Here is a 21,098-nt window from a genome sequence, read left to right on the forward strand (position 1 = left end):
ACTCTGGAGAGGACATCTAGTAGAAGGTTGCACCGTAGTTGGAAAGATGAGTATACTCTATGGTTTATATGAAGGGGCAGGTCAGTTCCGTCTGAGGCGCCACTGATGGAGCAAAACAAATTCTGCACATTGTCCTCAAGTTCCTGATCTTTTATTTGGCATGGGATCCCCCTCACAAGGATATTGTTCCTCTGCAAACAATTTTCCAAATCTTCCAGCTCGACCCACACCATTTCTAATTGTTCTTCCATTCCACCTGCCCATGGGTCTGGTCGCCTACCATTGTTTCAATGTCATCCAGCCTCACTTCCACAAAGTAGAGGTATTGATTGAGCTCGGCTTTTTTTTTTTTTTAAACAATTTTATTTACTTGTTTATAATCACATTAGCAATTTTTACAAGAATATTAGTTGTTCCTTTGGAGCTAAGAAATTACAGGAAAGGAAAAGAAGAAGAGGAAAAAAAGAGGGAAAAATGTAGCGAAAACAGCCAAAAATAATTGAGATTCTCAGTACCAGCTGTGCACAAAAATGAAGAGACATTTAAAATTCAAGGAGAAGGAAAAGAAAATTAAACAGGACCCACATCTTGTGGGGTCAAAGTCAGTTCCCAACCCGGTCATTCAGCCAGATCTCCGGCTTGGTGCGTGGTAAGTGCATCAGTTTGTGCGTTTATCTTGTGGAAAGCAGCTTCCAAAGTTTTTGCCGTTGCTATTGACCAGTTCGTCTTTTCCCCCCGACATCAGCCTGTTCCACCATACGGATTCTTCTTCTCCCTGATGTGCCACAAAGTCGGTGCAAAGGCTCTTCAAATAGGACGCCCGTACATCTCTTAGCTCCGATCACTGCATTAGGAGATGTCTTACTGTCTCAGGTTGGTTGGACTCGCCGCATAATCTGCATTCTTTGATGGCTGTTTTTAATCTGAATTTCACGTGTTGGAAGGAGATTCTAGCGAGCGCTCATGTAGGTTGTCCTTAATTGTTTGTCTGGAAACTTTATGCAGTATGGCAGTAGAACCTTCAATCTGTTAAAGGTAGGCGGGAGATGTTTTGTGAGTTTGTTACACTGTGCTTTCTCCAGAGCGTTCATCCAATCTTGGGCTTCCATTTTGGATTTTACTCTTCCTGGGTTTAATTGCAGATCTTCTGTAAATGCGATCTCCACCAGCTTCTCTCTTAATTTGTCTACCGAAACATTTAAGGTAGTCAGATTGCGATTTGATATTTCTCTTGCAATGATCTTGTAAATCGGCGGAGACTCAATGAGGTATTTCTGAGGTGTTGCATAGCACCGAGTGTTACTGTTGTTTCTAAAGAAAGCAAATCTAGCTCTCGCCTGATGAGGTCCACTGACACCGAGTTTGGAAGACCTAATAGGGATTTCCAAAGGTAATCTTGTAGTTTTCGCCAGATAGTTTTTGGCATATTCAAGGTTGCACCCATCCCATAGGTGATAGTAGGGACTACTTTCCCTTTGTAGAATTGTATGACCGGTATTACTGAGAATTTCCCATATTTTCTATCCAGTCTTCATTTGGGCTGCTAGATTTTTTGCTTTTTCCACAATGTTGCTTGCATTGTAGCTTCGTTAGCAGATGCGTCAATAAACACTCCTAGATATTTGTAGGTAGGCACCACCTCGATGTTCACTTTGTCCAGGGACCATTTGTTGTTTGTCTTTTTTTTTTTCAAGGAACTTCTTCCAAGTATCAATATCTTTGTCTTGTTTATTTGCAGGTTATTTGATTCCTTGTATGTGGCCAAGTTGGTAAGTTGGCGCTGTAGACCCATCTGCATTTGATCTAACAAAATGAGATCGTCTGCATTTAGTAGATGTGAGATGTTCACGTTTGCCAGCTTAGGCGGGAAGGTAGTTCAGCTTCTTTGAAATCCCCTAGATAGGCGAAAAACAGAGCCGGCGCTAGGGTACAGCCCTGCTTCACTCCGCGGTTTGAGGGTATTTCGCGAGATAACCCGCCTTGGGTGTTGAGGCGCACTCTTAGTATTGTGTTCATGTGGAGGGCCTTCACAGGGTCAAGCAATTCTTTCGGACATCTCCATTTTTCCAATTTGGTCCAAAGTCTTTGCCTGTCCACCCTGTCAAACGCATGTGACAGGTCTAGAAGGCCATAAATACTGGAGGTGCGCCTTGCTTTACCTTTGCTTTGATAAGGCTTAACACAAGGATGTTAACTGTAGTGCTTCTTTTTTTTTAGGAAGCCCATTTGGAATGGGTCGTTGGCAGGTGACATTTTGGCCCAGGTGCGAGAGTGGCCTAGAAGTAGGGTTGCGAAGATTTTCCCTATTATATCGAGAAGTGCAATCGGACGGTAGCTGCCCGGTTCTTCCCTGTCCCCTTGTTTAAATATCGGTAGAATTACTGCTTTGGCCCAAGATGCTGGGATGGCTCTTGTTAATCTGCAGTGTTCAAAGAGGACGCTGATAAAATTTGACCATGCCTCCACGTTTTGCTTGAGGTCTATGTTACTAAGGCCATCCGGTCCCGGAGCTCTTGATTTTTTTAGTCTTGTTATTGCCATCGTTCTCTTGTTTGTCTGAAAGGTCAATCCATGGAGAGCCTGTGGTTATTTGAGGTGGAGTTTCACTGGACACCGGGGTCTTAAAAAGCTTTAAAAGAAATGTGGCCCATGCTTCTTCGCTCACTGAGTTTATGGTTCGGGTATCTATCGCCTTGTTGGATCTTTTGATAAGTGCCCAAAATCGCTGGGTTTTTTTGCACTCAGCGCATGAAGCATTTCCTCTGCATCCTTCTGGTACATTGCGTGTAAGTGTCCTAGGATCCAGGAATAGTATTTCCTTATTTCGGCTTGCAAAATGCTCCAAGCAGTCGGCGAGTTAGCTATTCTAGCCTGTCTTTTCGTTTTTCTTAGGGCTCTTTGTCTTTCCACTACTTCTTTGTCATACGCGTGGCTGTTTTTGCTTACAGCGCGATTACCACCCTTAGTTTTCTTCCGGTACTGTAGCAGGAAGGGTAAATAATCCGGACGTACAGCCTTTGTTTCCAGTCAACGGTCTCCTCTTTTGTAGGCATCTGTGATGTTTTCAATGTTAGATGCAGTTAGACGTAGGCGAGTGAGTTGGTTATTCACCTCTATCGGGTGATTGTAGCTTTGGGTCGTAGGAAGTGTTGACGACCATGCTATTGACACAAGGTTGTGATCACTCTCTGTGGTTCTGAATACCGAATAGTCTTCTATGTATTGTAGCAGACTATGAGAAATGAAAAAATAGTCAAGGGTGGCATTCGATTCGCCTCTTTCCCCAGGTAGGTATCGTCCCCTCCCATGTTTTCAGTAATGTAACGTTGTTTAGATTTCTTGATTTCATCAGAGACATAAATATTGCTCCTCTTTCTTCAGCTTGTGATAGAACTTTCACCATGGTGTTATCCGTTCTGGTATTGCAGTTTGAGTTTAAGACTCCACATATGATTATGTGTGTCTGGGGGTCTTCCACTGAGATATTGTCAACAACCCTTTCTAATTTTTTGCAAAAATCCACGCTCGACATTTTCTGCGGGTTCAGGTTGACAGTTATAATTGGTATCTTTGCTGTTTCACTCCCCCCTCACTCCACTATGTTTTTGGGTCCATGTTGTTAAAATCGCAAGATTGCCGTATGATTCCATTATTTTTTTTGTGATCTCAATCCCGGACCCCAGTCGAATTGCTATTAGAAGACCTCCAGATGGCCGACCAAAAAGGCCTTTTATTGCCGAAGAGAATGCTATCTCAAAGCCTTCTAGGGAGGGTTTTGCCATTAGCCACTATTGACTTAGACAGATTGTCACTTGATGCTTTTATCTCATGTTTGAGTTCATGCAGCAGGCTTTGAAAGTCCTGTTTGGTGGCCAGGACTGTGTGTATCCCTCAGTCACACAGGGAGAATGAACCTGGCCAGTTACGGTCAGAGGCGGTTTCCCTTTCAGCTCCTGGAAAGACAACACAGCTTTGATGTTTGGCATGAGAGTGGATTTGGATATCCTCCTTTCAGGTTTTGGCACTAGGCGTCCGGGCTCTCAAACCTCAACCGGAGCAACTGCCAAATGGCATGCATCAGAGTATGGGGTCCAGGCTACTAATCACCAGGTCTGCACCCGCTTGTTCACACTACCCAGTGCAGACCCCGTACCCTGCTGGCCACCAGGCTTCCAACGTGTTTTGCTGGTGTGTGGCCTCCACCCCGCCATTGGTTCCTACGCCTCGCCACCCGTGCCCCAATCATCACGCTGTCCCCCCAGCCAGCCACTCACTGTGCCCTCTTGCAGCCTTCTATGGAGGCACCAGACTCGTCCCAGGCACTGCTCATCCCAGTGCCCTGCTTAGCACCTCCTTTGCAGTGCCAGCTCATGCCACGCTGGCACGGCTCGTTGTACACCGATAAGGGTGTTTGGGGAACGGCACGCCAGTCCATTGCAGGCCCACAGTCCTCAGATCCATCCCCCGTACAAGCGGACAATCTCTGCTGATGAGTTCCGAGCCCTTCCTCTTAAGCTCACTCAACCTTTACTCGCCCTCTGCCGCCTCACCAGGGCTCACATGGCAGGTGCCATCTTGGGCCGAGGCTAGAGGGCTTTCGGGCTCTAAGATGACCTCAGATGACAGAAGGAAAATCTGTATCCATAACCCACAAGTCTTAAAATGTTCCTATGTAGTACATAGTATAACCAATTTAAGGAGTTAACAAAAACAAAAATATGTTAAATTACCACAAATGCAAGCTGGCAAGCCCCATAACCTCACCCACACCCACAAAGGTAATGTTATGCTGGAAAGCCCAAAACATTACTTAATTTCACTCTTGGGGTGTTGGGTAATGATTTAAGCAGTATGTACTGTGAGGAAACTGAGGGCGTCTTCACTCCCCCCCCTCACCCCCCTCCCTGACATCCTCTGCTCAGGTGGCCAGTGAAAGGCCCTCGCTTTTGGATCACGACCCTGGGGGTGGATTTGCGAGGGAGGATCACCTGTGTGGAGAAGATTTGGGGATAGGGGAGAGGACATCCTTGGGTGAGACATGGTATTCCCCATTCCCTTTCCACAATGAACCTTAAGTCCCAGCAGCATTTATAGATTACTGCCAAACCCTCCCATTTCCCGCCTTTCAAAATGACCCTCGGAAATGCCATCATTATACTGGGACGAGGAACAGATCAACTGGGAGGACACCTACTAATTTGGGCAGGTTAAACACACATCAACCTCCTTTGATTATCTCAGAGAAATATCAGAGCAATGCCAAAACTAGAAAGAAACAACAGGGAGTTATGCATACCTCCATTCATTCACACCACTTTGGTACTGCGAAGAGGAAGAGGACTATGGAGGAATACTATTCCAATAGACAGGCATGTCCAGCTAATGAGCTTAACTATGGTCAGGCAACTGAAGATAAGGACTTGCATTTGCAACCATTCAAGAGGCCCCAGGTGCATAAAAGGCGAGACCGCCAGACAGAAACGGGAAACCTGCCTGGAAGACAGGATGTGTCTGGCAGACGTGGAGCAGGGCGGAGAGGGGGCTGGCTGAAAGGGCACGGAGTGCAGCAGAAGGGTGAAAGACGCCTGGGCCTGAGCGGGTTGCGAGAGGGTAGAGTCACCTGCAGCACCCCTGGCCTTGTGTCCACAGCCAGAGCTGTGGGACACGGAAGGCTCCCAAGCACTGCAGGCCGCCAGTAGACTCTGAAGGAAGAGCGAGGCTACACGCGACAAGCAGCAAGGTTCGAAGGCGGCGAGCATGGTCTCGGCGGACTCCCGAGAAGCACAGCTCCAAACTACTGATGAGGTCCAACCAGACCGAAACACGTGTTTGGGGTTGCTGATGGTACTCTTGTTCAGAGTAGAATTGCCTAGCATTTCGGTGCTGAAATGCCCCAGGGCAGGTCAAAGATGGTTAGGTTTTGGATATATCTCCTCTGTGAAAGATAGTGAGCTAAAGAATCTGGGTAAGGCTCTCGCAACCAGGACTAATGTCCGGCAGAAGTACTCTAAGGACCCCCCTTGTTTTTTGCATCGGAGGTACTGAATCACTGTGAACGTCCCATCTTGTATTTAAAATCTATAGCATTTACTAGTTCAAGTGGCATACTTTGCAGTTGTTCTCCTGGCAGCACTGAGCGTGCCGCAGAACGTCATGAGAAAACCAAAAGGGCTGGTGATTTGCAAGCTTAGCACTGGGCAGCTTCTACAAATATGGCTTAAGTATATCTTGTCAGGACACTTCAGGAGATACTTCTTTGTAGCTGTTAAACACAGTGTGTACCTTTGGCACCCTGTATTTGTTTTCGCTCACCCCTCTTTCGCTTTGTGTCTGATTTCACAAGATTTTTATGCAATTGTACATTTAGATTTTGTCTTTGTACATAATTTACAATGATAATCTTTTTCATGTGTGTTCCTTTAAAGTGACCACAGACCTTAAATGTGGGGCAGGTGAGGGAAAGTAATGCTTGCTTCTGAACATCATTTTAGTGCCCACCATTGGGAACGGTTTGCTTGACTTAAGCATAAGCATGAGTTTAATATTGTAAAACGATGCCTCATTTATAACATTACCTTTTCTGAAGGGTAACTCCTAATTTTTGCAATGTCTTAGAAAATTATGTCATGTGTATTTGAACATAAAAATGATTACTTAACAGGGTGTGTGTGTGTCTATGTCAAAGAATTACTGTGAGAATGGGGAGTTGCAGTAATAAAACCAATGAGGTTCTGTATGCTTTGCATATCAAGGTGCATTTTGGGAACATAAATGACTACAGAACTTTATAGCTGTTATATATGACCGTGGAAGGCGAATTACTGAATCACTACATAAATTATGCATGCTGGGTTTGGTACACATTCCACCCCCCCCCCAAAAGTCATCCTAACAACACGACTAGAAACACTTGTGTACAGGCGCGTTCTAAATGCCACATCATATCATATATCATAACAATAAAACGTTTGTGAATATCAAGCATGCATACAAGTTTGCACAGCAAGTTCTTTGACTGTCAGAATACATGACTGCTAAAAGCCAACGTTAATCCTCCTCCACAAAAAAAAAAGGCCAGGAGCCTCACATTGTGAGAAAGGAAATGTAGTCACCAGCCAGTCTAAGAGAAACAAAAAAAAGTTTAATATGAGAAATAACAGTATTTTGTAAATAAACCGGTTTGAAAATGTGGCTCTAGTGCAATCTGCCAGCCTGGGCCTAGTCGGCCTTATTGTAAAACACATCACTGGCAGGGGCACACCAGCAAAATCAAAGATGCTCAGGCATACTGGGCATCTTTGAGCAAGCAAGTAGGATTAGTATTATTATGTGTCAAAAGTGGCATTTTGGTGCAGCCACTCTAGCCATTTTCGACTGTGGAATGACATTTTTCACAGGTCCTCTTTAATATAGCTGTCATAAGTGTTATTACCTGGCTAGACTGGCATTTTGGTGCAGCCAGCCTAGCTAGTTTTTACTTTGGCATTGTATTTTTCAAGCATAATGTGTGGTTACGTGGCTAGACTTGGATTTTGGTGCCGCTTGGTTGGACAAATTTTCATATTATGGCACGACAATTTAAATTTAAAAGGCAAAGCTAACTGGAGTAAGTTCTTACGTGGCGTTACTGCCATTTTTTGGGACATGTTTTCTTATAGTTTTCTTATAGTATTATTAATGTGCGCGTAGCAAACATGGGTGTAATCTTATATGGCAATACTGGCATTGATTGGAGCAGCCAACATGAAAATGTAGGAGCATAGACAGCGTGAGCCCGTTTGTTTTTTTTTTTATATATGGCATACATTGTGGGCTAAGGCAACATAGAAAATAGATTGGGAAATGTTTCTGTGCACTGTTGGTGACTTGCATCAATTGGATTTTTTCATGAGTTACCCTAGAAAACCAATTGGAAACGGTCTGGCTTTTACCCAATTTTTCACTCAAAGTGTGCTTTTAAAATGCACCAGTTTAACCCATTATTAAAAAAATAATAATAAAGTGTGTGGGGGGGGGGGGATCTCCCCCCTCCCTCCAACCGTCGTTTAAACATCTAGGAGGTCATTACAATCATAGCGTTTAATGAACTTTAGGGCCCGACTATGCTGCCTGTAAGCACCTTCAGGAGGTTATGGTTGTGTTGTGAGCGTCATCCATTCTATAAATAAATGCATGTCTGAAGGGTAACTGGGAAAGAAGACTTTGTTGGTGGGAGCGTACCCATGTCCCAAAGGAGGACTGAGTGGTTCACCACATTCTTTAAATGCTCGGGCAGAGACAGGGTCATTGGCTATTTCAGTTCGTTGAGCTTTGCTGAGGATTGCAAGAAGCTAGTTTTTGTAAGAAAAGCGTTAACATTCTAGAGAGAAGGTGTTTGGGTTAGGATTCGGGTTAGCAGTTTCTAAAATCCTTGATCATATTTTTTAGAATTATATTAAGTGGCTAATGTATCACAAGATGCCTGTGATTCGAGTATCGGGTCTCCAACCGACCGGGCTGCGGTCAGCTCCCTCAAAGGGCAAGTTACAGAATGTTTTTTCCATAAGTGTCATTTTATAAAGGCACGATAGGCATCAAATTCATTTTGACCGCTTAAAAAAAAATTTGCAATGTTATGAGGACCCTCACAAATAACGTTTTCTCTTCCTCGAGCCATTTTAGGAACGTCCTGCTCTTCCAGTTTACCGCATACGGTCTCGGACATCTTTAGTGGGCCATGAACATCAGTAGGGCTGCCGTTGTGTAGTACTTTTTGCTGCCCCTCTATGTGTCGGCCATTACTCCACACATTTCTGAATATATAGGAGAAAGGCACCAAAAGAGAAGTAGTGCGTTTTCCGTCTGTCTGATTGGTCGCAACTTCAACAGTTTGGGTTTGTTTCTAGGTATGGCATCGGCACTGATACAATGGTACAATGGTACTAGGCGGCCATAACAGCTGAAAAATTGAGTGTTCGCATGGGCATATGATGGCAAATGCCCCTCTAATACATCAAGCCAAAACTGCTGGCTTTTCCAAGGCTTGTTTTTATAAAGGACATCGGTGCAAGAAAGAGCTATAAATCAAGTGGCTGAAGTAGAGACCCCCTGCTACCCTTCCACATTCACCCACCAATACCTAAACCTAACCCACCGCCACCCCTTCTACATATGATTTACATGTTGGCTGCATGCAAGCCACTGATGCGTGTGTTCTGCATGTAAAGTATAGCAGAGCCCTCAACTGTAAAACAGTTTCCCTAGGGATTGATTTTTTTTTTTAAAGATTTTTATTTTGAAAACAAATAAACAATACAAACCAAACTTGCAGCGTTATTTACAATAAACTCGTGAACATCAATTAACGCTCATTACTGCTCCCCAAATCCCCCCCCCCCCCCCCCCAAGAGCTTATTTGCATTTCTGGTTCTGTATCCGCTGTGTGTGGCTGGGTATCGCTTCCTTCCGAAGCTGCAGGATCCACTACTGTGCCAAACAGTCCTGTTATTAACATTCTCCAAGCCATCAGGTTACCCACATCTTCTTCCCCGCACCCACATCTTCTTCCCCGCACTCGCTACATGCTCCTGCCACACCACTGTTTCAGCCTCCGCCCATTTTTGCAAGTCCCGCCACCATACCTCTACCCGTGGCTTGTGGCATTGCTTCCAGCCCATAGCTATCCTTCTTTTAGCAAGCACATATGCCAGGTCCCTCAGTTTCCCAAGGTGTTTAGTGTTCCGTGGTCTGGGAAACCCTCCCAACAGGCAGTCCCAGGCTGTATCTATGTTGAGCGAGACCCCTTTATCCGCTAGTTTCCGTGCCACTTCCCCCCAAAAAGCTTCAATCACTGGGCAAGACCAGAACATGTGTGTCATATCTGCGTCTTCCTCATCGCATTTTGGGCATGCTTGTCTTCCTGAGTTTGCAAACTTAGATATTCTCTTCGGGGTCATATAGGCTCTATGCGTTATGTATAACTGTATCTGCTGCAATCTAGCATTTCTGGACACTTTCTTGTGGTATCCTATAGCACGTTCCCACATTCCATCGGTCATCTGTGCCCCCACCTCCGCTTCCCAGTCCAGCCTCAGGTGAGTCAAATCCTTCCCCACCCGGGTCATCACCATCTCATACAGTCTAGAGATCTCGTGCCCTCCTTCTGATATATCATATATTGTTCCCATTAGAACATCTGGTTCTTCCGCCAGTACAATCTCTGGCCAGGTTTTGCGAATAATCTGCACTAGCCTACGATACGTGACATAATGGCCTCCATGCAAGCCTGTCTCTTCTCCCAGTTCTTCGAACTCTTTATCCCTAGGGATTGATAAACTATTTACAATACCCTTGCCCCCTCTCGCACTGCAACCCCTAGAATACAGCGGAGTCCCAGGAAAAATTAGTCCCAGCTGTCAAATAGCCACTGACAAAGCAGTCTTTCCTTATGCCTTTGCAATATACACTGCATGATTTAAAATGCTTCAACATAGTCATCTCTGCCTATCATGGATTGTCAATTACGGTTTGCTCGCATAATATTGCTCCTTTTATTCACGTTTGCACAGACCATGGTCATTTCGAAAGATGTTCTTACACCATAGCGCATGAAGCCATACTAATGGCAGTAAGCACTATACAAATATCAAACAACATATGTACGGTGGTGTAGCCTTTTCTCCCATCATATACCAAGTTCAGCCCCAAAACCCCCAATATGGCTATAACATGTGTGGTATAGTATATTTTAAAAGGTATAACACCACATGTCCTGCTGGTGCAACATTGCAAGTACCTCCTGAAATGGTTAAATAATGCATTAAGCCTGGTCAAGTCGCAAAACCAGAAAAACCAAGAAGGGACCTCCTTCTCATGCCCGTCCACCATGCTTTGGAGCTCAATGTTGAAGCATGTTCACACTAAAGATGATCACCTAGTCTTCAGAAAACCTCTAAAACCTGGCGGTACGCAAGAACGCAACAGGAAACTTAGCAAGGCACCCTTTAAGACTGGCCCAATCATAACCTTTCAACCTGGCAGCCACCAGAGAGTAGATTTAGAGACCCACCGGACCCACTCAGAAGAGACAATATGGATACACGACTCCCAAAGGCCAAGCCACTGGCTTTAATTACATAGTAACAGTCACAAACCTTGACAAAATACTTATAAGTGCAATGCGCAGCAGCCTTGCGAACCAAGATAAATTAGAGGCATGACAAAAGCTGGTGCACAATGCCTAAATCAGGAACCTCTGTGAGATTGGATTTAGTCAGTTCACTCTACCCAACTGTAGCCAAGGTGTATTTCCTACTGTGGTAGCTGTTCGTTGCTACCTGATATGGGGGAGGGATTATATATGAACCACACCCCCGGCCAGCTGAAAAGGGCAAGTGTAACTTGTTGAGTGGACAGAAGGTGGCTATAGCTATGACTCCTCTGTGAAAGGTACAGTGAGCCAAAATGTGGTTGTAGACCCTCCAGAGTGGGCACCTTCCCAAAGAACAGGCTATTTGGCCGTGTTCGTCGTCGGTAGAGGGGCTCCCAGACCTTTTCGTAACTTAGTGGACAGAAGGTGGTGGCTACACCCATGACTCCTTTATAGAGATTTTTCAGCGCTATGAAAGTCTGCTAGCAAAGTGATGAGACACCACGGCTGTCACAGTATTGAGCAAGTATTTCACATTCGTCTTCAGGTTGCAGAATTTTGGCTAAAAAGTAGCTCTAAAATGTCACAGATCCTGTAAAAAACACGAGTCACCATGTTTGTTAGATGTTGTACTCTACGTTACTTGATTTAGTTTTAACTGTATTGAATAAGGCCAGCTACAAAATGTTGTGTGTTTGTTTTGGGGTCGCAATTATAAAAACTGAGCATATGGTAAATGCTGTAATGTTACACCGATTCCTGCTCACGAACAAGTCAATTTCTAAGGCTACGCCTTTTACATCAATCTTCACAATACTAAGTGTTAACCCATTGCAAAGGATTTTCCCCTTTACCAAAACGAATTGAACTACCACCCCAATAAAACATTATTGGTGTAGCCTGTAACAAAGTCACAGGGCCAACCTTGCATCCTACCTACCGTCTACCTGAGAGAAAGACTGACAGGACCCAGATATGCAACCCAACATTACTGGTGAAACATCCTAAGGGTTATCCAGTGCAAGGGGAAGAATTAATGCCCAAGAGGGGGAGAAGCCCTTACAGACTAACCCCACAAGATTCTACCAAAAGACCCAACCGAGTAAATGTTCTCCAAGTCATAGCCAGGATGTTAGATGGATCATCCCTGAACACCCTACGAGAACAAGTTAGCAATTACCCGTTCCTAATAAACAGCATGTTCCGCACTGCATCTCACATGTTGCATCAGGTTTAGAGCTCCAAACTCCAGAATTGATTCCAGAAGGTCTATCGGGGATTTAGAGAAAGATTTGCTATGTGGGGAAGAGCACTTTTAGAGAGAACCCTCAAACAACTGGTGTGGACATTAGAAGGTAAATACCCAATGTATTCAAGCGCCACCTCCCGCTACCCAGGAGTGCTTGTAAAGGAGAATACCTTTCCCTTTCCCTGCAGCATTGGAGGGGAGAAATGTGTCCTTCTCCCTAACCAAAGGAAACACTATTCTTCACAGGTGGGAAACCTACTAGAGGCTGTCCTGTTCCTGGGCATGACATTTTAAACACCAAAAACCTGCAAATAGTTCTACTTACAAGGGACCACCAAGGAGGTAAGGGAGGGGCACAGCTGCAAACCAAGTCCAGCACTGAAGACAGAGTGAAAGAAATCCAAATTGCGGCACGTACGCTTTTTAAAAACGTCCTTCCCATGATTTGGACTAGGAAACCAATTAACCAATCACTTTGAAAGTGTGCCTCAGCCAATGGGAGGATGGCGAGGTATTTTAACGGAGGCTAAGAATCACAGACAGTGTCTCTGGGCAGAGTACTGAGAAGAGGAGTTTGTCGAAACAGCTGGCGAGCACCAGAGAAGGGGATCACGAATCTCAGACAAGGAGGTGTGAGGAAGAGGTGAGCCCCTGCAATCAATGTAGAGGGGTGTGCTGCAAAAAAATGGGGGGCAGCTCTGTGAGCCTGGAAGAGGGGTGCACTCCAGGGAGGAAGGGGAGTCACTTTAAGCCCAGATGGGTGTGTGCTCCAGTGGAGGAGGGGGAGAGAGCCTGTTGAGATCAGATAAAAGTGATACCTCAGAGTTACTTGACCCGTGAAGGGGGGGGTGAAAAGTAGTAAGAGAGAGTGATTTTGATCCCCGGAGGAGGGGATATGTAACAGAAAAGAGGAACTCCTCTGAACCCCAGAAGAGGGGTATGCTCCAGAGAGGGAGATGTGAGCCCCAAGAAACCAGAAAAGGGGTGCTCCAGTGGAGAGAGCTCCTGGTCTTGGAAGAGGGGAGAATGTAACAGAATGAGAGCCAAAGTGAAGGTGAGGAACTTTGGGACACTTGCCAAGGGGGCAAAAACCCCAAAAGAAGGGATAAAGACTGAGCGCTAGAATAAACTAAGCAGGAGACCTTCATGTCTGGAACTTTCTATATGCTTCTTGGTTTGCGGTACAGAGTATCTAATCGCGAGTTCAATAATTAAGTTTTCCAGGGACCTTTATTTTACAGCCGTCCTGAACCAATTTCCTTGCCATTGTTTTATGTTTTACTGTTGCCTAATAAAACCCTTGAGCAGTACTCCGGTGTTAGTAGTTCTGTGTTTCTCCCTTTTCAGACCTTGTACTACACAGCTTTGTAATGCTATGAATATCAAATATTCCTATTAACCAACTCAATACTAACTTTGCACGAGGGACAGTCTGGAAACCCAACGGCACAAACTAATGGCGTTGCTTAAACAAGGTTTTTTCTTTGGCATAATCTCTGGATTGCACAATAGGACCCGTCTAGAGACGACAGAAGGCATCTTTATGGACGAAAGCGTCACAAGGCTCAACTATAGGGACTCCTTCAACCTACCAGTGCCAATTGCTTTCCTGCTTATGAACATTAGAGCTCAGAATATATTGCGAGTTAAAGATGACATGGTGCTGCTTGCTGTAGTTAAGATAACGCAGCCATCGATGCCACTGATCCCGTCACTATCAGATCACGTATATGTGAAAGGCAACACCAAATAACACATTATGTCATCATTTTGATGCTAAAAAGTGGCCTGAGGGATAGTGTACCCTGCCTAGATCAACTCTGAAAAACTTGAGAAGAAATGTTTTTGGAGGTTTCTTCAATTAAGGGTGCATTGCTCCACTTTGCAAGGCATATTTACAACCACTGCCATGTCCATGTCAAACTTGTGTCAAGCAGCATCATAATTCCAATGTCATACGTTTCAAGGTTTTGTAGATTTTTATTATTCTATGTCGAGACCGGAGGCTCGGATTATGCTCGCTTCTTACTTTACTTAACTCTAGCAGCAATAACATTTCAACATTAAACAAATTATTACAAAAAAGAAAACATGTCTTTTTGTAGTCCATTTGTGATTGGTTATGTTGTAACATGTGACAACCTTCAACCAATCTCAGACCTCCCAGTCCATAACCTCAAACTCCTTTCCTTGTCCTTCCCTCTTCTTTACTGCTCGAGCAGAAGTTAAGTACTCAGACATTTTTCCATATATTTTATTGAAATGTGAGAGTGTGAATTAATTGAAAATTATCATAATGGTAAACTGTGTATTGTCGAGAGGTGCGTGCACGCGATCGGTCGGTAGGGCAGTCCGGGGCTATTGAGGGAGCATATCGCGAGGCCACAGAGTGCCCGGCGCGTTGAGCCTCACAGGGTCGGGCGTCGGAAAACACAGGCAGAGAGGCCGCCCTTCTCTCATGGGAAATACAGAGGGCGCGACGGGAATCGAAATTCAGGTGCTGTTGGTGTCATTTCTGAGAGAGAAACGCCAGAGTAGATAAGCGGAGCGGCAGAACAGTTAAGACTGATATAGCCTTGAGATTCCACTGTGAGCCAAACGCCAACAGCGGGCACAGTGAAGTAGACTTAAGAACGCCGCGAGGCAGAACAAACATGGAAAGGCAGCGCCACCCAGTTGCACAATTATAGAAGACACCTAAGATGTAAAAAAAAAGAAATGTGTTTCACCTGCAAAGATGGCAAGTTGTAAGCAGTCTTTCAAAGCAAGCGTGCAAGCACTGTAAGGAAGGCATGGTATCAACAGTAAGACAGACAAGTGACCACAGTTCAAGGGTGTTTATTGAACTTCAACAAGGGTATGATAAACGGCTATCTAATCCTAAATCTACAGATGGGAGCAAGCCTCGACCATCAAATAATAACACAGTCCTAATGGTGTCTTGTTAAAATAAAAGGGCCTATACTAAAAAACCTATCGCCAATCCTCCCCTCCAGACGCACATAGTGGAGGGGTAGGGTTAATGAAAAAGAAAAAAAGTGTTCACAAAAATGATATGTCAGGACGTTCAGGCCGTTGGTCTCCCTTCCCCAAGTTTTCAGTACGGGACAAGGAGGTTCACTCGAGCATAGCACAATCTCTGGCTTTTTTAGCACGAGTATACAGGTCAATCAGTAGCATCAGGGCCTTCTGCGCCCAAGTCTCTCTGCCAATCAAAGTCTCTTCATGCTGAAGACCCGATACAATAAATCAAACGAAAATGTATTTTCCTCTTACAAGTACTCAATTCAGGTGATTCACTAGTCACTCCGCATCCCCCTCAGCCGGGCCCAGATCCCCTTCTTAATACAATTAGTCTCCCTCAGCCGGGTTTGGACCAATTTACGTTAGCATAAACTATCGAAGACCTTCGAATGTGCACAGGGTTTGGCTTGACCCATTGCAGGACCACTTCGATTTCACAATTCCTTTTTACATTTGCCACCTTTCAGTTGGATACCTAACAGAGACCTTCGAATGAGCCCCCACGTGGCGCCAGACCATTCGGTTTACGGTATCTGTCTTTGCTTCAAAATTTCAGTCACTCATCTGCTGTTTAATTATATTCATGTCGCTTGTCACATATGCTTCACACATTGTTCTCCTGAGTTTTCTCTATACAATGTTGCCGCTTGCAACCTTGGATTTAACACAGACCGGTCTGGTATTAGTCTCCCCGACTCACCTGCTGTGCTGACTTTACTGGCGCTGCTTTTATGTATGGGCCAAGGACAGTACCATGGCGGCAAACAATCCTCCCCGGCTTGGCTATCGACGCAGGGGTCAAGGGACACCCCTCGTTCTTTAAAACACAAAACCAAATAACTCAATGCTTCTCTGCAGGAATTCACACTTCTCCTTATGTAGCGTTAAGTCCACTGCTTGTATGCATTTCAGGGTCCTCACCAGGCGTGCCATGTGCTCTACCTCAGACATGGCAAACACTATCGTTACTGATATTCAAGACACCTTACAAGTCTGCCAGAGCCCCTCATATCAAGTCCTGGAACACTTCAGCAGCTGACGACACACCGAAGCCGCGTTTGTATCGGTACATTCCCCGGTGTGTCGAGAATGTCATGATGTACCTGGACTCTGGGTGTAATACGACCTGGTGGTATCCAGCCCTCAAGTCCAACTTAGAGAAGAACCTTGCACCCTGCAGCTCTGTAATGATAACAATCGCCAGGGTAAGGTATCTCTCCCTCTTAATTGCCTTGTTGGGCAATCACAGATTCTGACAGTCGGGCTGCTTGGGTTTTCAAGCAATCATGATGGGTGACACCCAGGGCGTCGGGCCTTCTACCTTTTTGATTATGTCAGGTTCACGAGACTCTCCAGTTTCTTGTCCACTAGTTCTCGTAAATGAAAAGGGACCCTTCAGTGCTTCAGGGCCACTGGATGGATGAACTCATCAATGTGCAATCTCACAGGCTCACCGACAATCTGGCCAATCCCCACAAACAGCTCATCAAATCTTTTGAGGACCACCTGCACGTCCTCCTCATTCACACTATGTGAGAAACTGACGATAACCAGTGCTTCCGCTTCAGCACAGCTCAGGAGAGTGTTGGGACTCACATCCATTACAAAGAAACGAGCCTTAATTGAACTGCCGCCATGCTCCACCTTCGACACGAAGGCCCCACTGAAGGGATGGGCTTATCTGACTGGTTCCTGGTCTACCTCCCCCTTCTCCTCACCCGATTCCTCGGAAGACAGTACCTGAAAAGCTGCCTCAACTTCCTGTGGTCCTTCTTCGTCAAAATCTTGCCTTTGGGTGCTCTGACCTTCCGTTCGTGTAGATAAGGTCTGGCCCCTCCGGAGGCCACCTTAGCAGAGATGGAGACCTGCCCTCGGGGGATCCTAGGGAGCCAGCCTCAATACCAGGGAAAAAGCCTGAAGGCAGAAAAAAAACTAGTTTTTTTTCTGTAGATGGGTTCAATGAGATGGCACCCATTTCAATACTCAAAGTCCAAATGAAAGTAGATGATGCAGGATTCCAAAAAGGTTCCAAATAAGTGAAAGAGCAAATCTGCCAGATCTCCAATTTCAGGAAGGTAAGACTGGACTGAAAATAGAGGAAGAAGATAAACAGAAAGGGAAGGGATCCTGGAAGGAAGCAAAGGGAGTGCTAGAATCAAGAAGAAAACAAAGGTTTATGCCAAGTGTAAAAGGTAAACTAAGAAAGAAAGGGGAAATAGGAAATAAGCAATAACATGCACGGCTGGAACAAACAATGAAAGAAAAGTAGGAGAGCCAAGAAAATGGGAAGGTCAGCCGAACGAGGAAAAAGCTCGGAACGGCTGACGGCTGGTAAAGACAGACGCCACCGAGGAGGGAGCTGCGAACGGCCAGAAGGACTCGGTAACCGTTCGCAAACCAAGGCAGGTTCAGTAAGCAAGAAAGGATAGCGCAGCAGGCGCTGGATTCCCAGAAAGGCAGGAAATCGTAGGTAACCAAACAAAGATGAGAGCAGGGAGTAAACAGCAGGCGGAAGGTAACGCCGATAGCAAGAAGCGGCCCGGATGGGGCCTCTATGGGCTACCTCTAGTAACGGAGCCCTGAACATGCAAGCATAATGGTCCACCATCCCGCATCTTCTGCAGGCTTTGCCTTTTGCTGGACACTCCACGGGGTGTGGTAGGTTGTACCCACACTTCAGACATGACTCAGTGACTGATTGTTCCTGTCCCTCTGCAGTCCAGCAGGACGATGGGCCCCTCTTGCGCCTTGGCCACGGCCAATGGCACACACCTCCTCGCCGCATCCATCCTGGACGCATGTCTCTGCCACTTCATGTGACCATCCAAGCTCCAGGATACGGGGCAGCTGAGGCCTGGCTCACGTAACACTTGAAGCCAGAGTTTCCCAAACACACATCCATGGATCAGCTGGTTGAGAATCATGGCCTGCTCGTTGACCCAGGCGCACGATATTACCATGCACCGGAGGTCCAATGACTCATCCTTCTGCCACGCACTACACAATATGAACCTCTCATAGTACACGTTCGCGAGAGGCATATAATGTACATGTAGCACATTCTTCACCTCGACATAAGACTCATCTACTGATTGCAACGACTGGAAGATCTGATGCACTGCAGGGCCAGCCGAGTACAAAAGTGTAGTCACCTTACTTTCCTCATCAGGCTCTGCAGTGGCCTTGAAATATATGTCCATACGGTCGATCTGCGATTTCCACTGCGGACCCACGCTTGATAGTGCCCCCGAGACATCAGACTCCGGCATTGGGGCTAGCGCACCCTGCTGGCGTGGAATTCAAGCACCCCCAGCGCAGCTCCAGCAGGGGCGCCTCCTGCATTCCCGTCATCCGCCATGTTGGCGAGTGCACAAGCACCGCAAAGCTCACCAAAACCAGAGTAGAAAACCCAACAGGGTTTCGGCACCACAGGATGTTCTGTAGCCCCCAATGAGTCCTGCTCCTCCACATTACGCAAAGAAGTCGTAGTAAGATTGAGGATGTCCTCGAGAGCAACCCCCCTCACTTTTCCTTCCCAGCTGCACTCAGCATCAAAACAAACTCCACCCCAAACAGAGAGGAAAGAACGAAAAGGGAACATAAAAAACTCTCTGCCCACTCCTCCTGACAGGTTACATGTTCCCCTCACCTTCTTCCTTTTAGATGGGGGATCCAAACTCCCAAAATGCATTAGTCCACCCACGTGGCAGTGGGTTTGTCCAAAAATTTTGCATGGAAGGCTCACAAGCACTCCTCTAGGGAGCTGCAACCTCCTCCACCAGTACGGCATAAAATGGCTGCCAAAAATGCTGCTCGCACTGGCTCCACAGCATGAGAGAAAGTTCTTTCATCGAGCTGCAGCTCTTATCCCACTGCCTTAGCCCAGCGGGTCCATGCAAACATGGACAACCACCTTGTCACCAATGCGGAAGGGGGGCCCCTGCTATGTGGCCTCCCGTGGCACCGTGAGCCCCTGGACTCGGAAGACACGGCAGACTCCGCTTCCCATCCAGGCTCCACACGTGCTCTGGGGAGCGCACGTGAGTCTCCCCATTTATTGAAATCCACACGCGACGTAGTTACGTCTCTCTGCGGTGTCTGCCTGTTAAAGATACATCACATAATGTAGTGCCACCATCCTGTCGCAACAATGCGGATTTGGGAGCCTAGCATTTGTTTTCTTTGTATTTTCTTTGGGATGAGTACTTAAGACATTTTATAATAACTGTGGAATTAGTATTGCTAAATTTGGAACCGTTCCGACATGCCACCAGATTGCATCCGATTAGAAAAAAATTCTATACAACCTTTTCCCGAACATCACTACAGAGCCACCTAAAAACGAATACTCTAAAGTCAGCAGTAATTCGATAACATTGTAGAAACGAAGGCAACATACCGTTAAGTACAGCCCTTCACATCAGTGTGATCTCGGGCCGAATTACACCTCTTTCCCTTTTTAGCTAAAACGCTGAGCGCTTACAAACTGGGGAAAATGTCCTTTTTGTGAAATGTAATAAAACACGAAGATTCTTCACAAGTAAAAAAAAAATATATATATATATATATATATATATATACACACACAATTATTAATTTGTTGACTATGGAACGCTCTTATTGTAGGATAACTATATCTGTTTTACATATTGGATACTCATGTCTTTTCCGACTGGCTACACTATAAGCAGATGTATATTTCCCTAGGGCTTCGAACGACCACCCACTCGTATTTTTTCTTAATTTGTATTTCAAATATCCGTCCCTACAACTGACAGATATTTTCTGTTACGGAATAAGCGGTAACGTTCACTGTACTTTACCTGCTGCTGCCTGGTTTGGGTCCCTGGTCAACTGCTGGTGGCGAATTCTACAGCAGCGCAATACACAGCGAAAGCTGCAGCACAAAGCCATTTTACAGAAAGGTCAAAGGGAACGAAGTAAGGGAGCGTCTAAAAACTGCACTCACATGTGAACAGTCCACGGAAATCCTTTGCTACTTGCTATACTATATAGGGTGACCAGACGTCTGGGTTTTCCCGGGACAGTCCGGGGAAATCACCCCCTGTCCCGGGAGTTTTTCATTTTGCAAACCCTTGTTTGTGCCGCCGGGACCGGCGCAACTTTAAATGCGCGAAGGGGGGCGTGTGCTTTTCACGCCCCCATTTCCTCTCCCTTGGCCTCCCCGGCCACTTTCCTCCAATAAGAGGGATGTGCATGTGAGCAACTGAGCACACCCCCTCCGCGCCCCCCCCAGCCTCGCAACAGGTCAGCGACATAGAAGTAGAACTATATATATATATAAAATATATATATATATATATATATATATATATATATATATATATATATATATATATATATATATTTGTTTTATTTATGGTAGTCCGACTTTTATGTCAATCGCCTGTCCGTTTTTTTTTTTTTTTAAATCTGCTCTCCCTAGCTATACTCTTCCAGAAGAGAAGAAGCAGAACTTATTTGAAATGTAAATGAGGCAAAAACACAAAAAGTGGGTGGGTTTTTAAAAGGTCAGCATATGGCTGTTCATTTTCTGGTTGGTGGGAAAGGACACGCTTAGAAAATATGGGAACAAATAAAATATGAGATTACCATGCCCTAAAAATGAAATGAATAATTCTTGAAATATTGCCAAGATTTTACCTGTAATAAATCTATGTGAGCCCAGTGTCTTCA

General features: G+C 45.5%; 1 protein-coding gene across 2 annotated transcripts in view; it reads right to left on the reverse strand.

The window, feature by feature from the left end:
- Positions 1–20,527, reverse strand: part of DUSP23 (dual specificity phosphatase 23) — a 197,494-nt gene extending 176,967 nt beyond the window's left edge. Inside the window, exon 1 of one of the 2 annotated variants that reach the window (XM_069604698.1) lies at positions 20,225–20,527. The gene's annotated coding sequence lies outside the window, so the exon portion shown is untranslated. The remainder of the gene's footprint in view (positions 1–20,224) is intronic. The other variant, XM_069604699.1, reaches the window with a different exon arrangement.
- Positions 20,528–21,098: the final 571 nt, after the last annotated feature.

This window comes from Ambystoma mexicanum, chromosome 1p (assembly GCF_040938575.1).
Source record: "Ambystoma mexicanum isolate Mex_15411 chromosome 1p, UKY_AmexF1_1, whole genome shotgun sequence".
In the NCBI taxonomy this organism is placed as follows: domain Eukaryota; kingdom Metazoa; phylum Chordata; class Amphibia; order Caudata; family Ambystomatidae; genus Ambystoma; species Ambystoma mexicanum.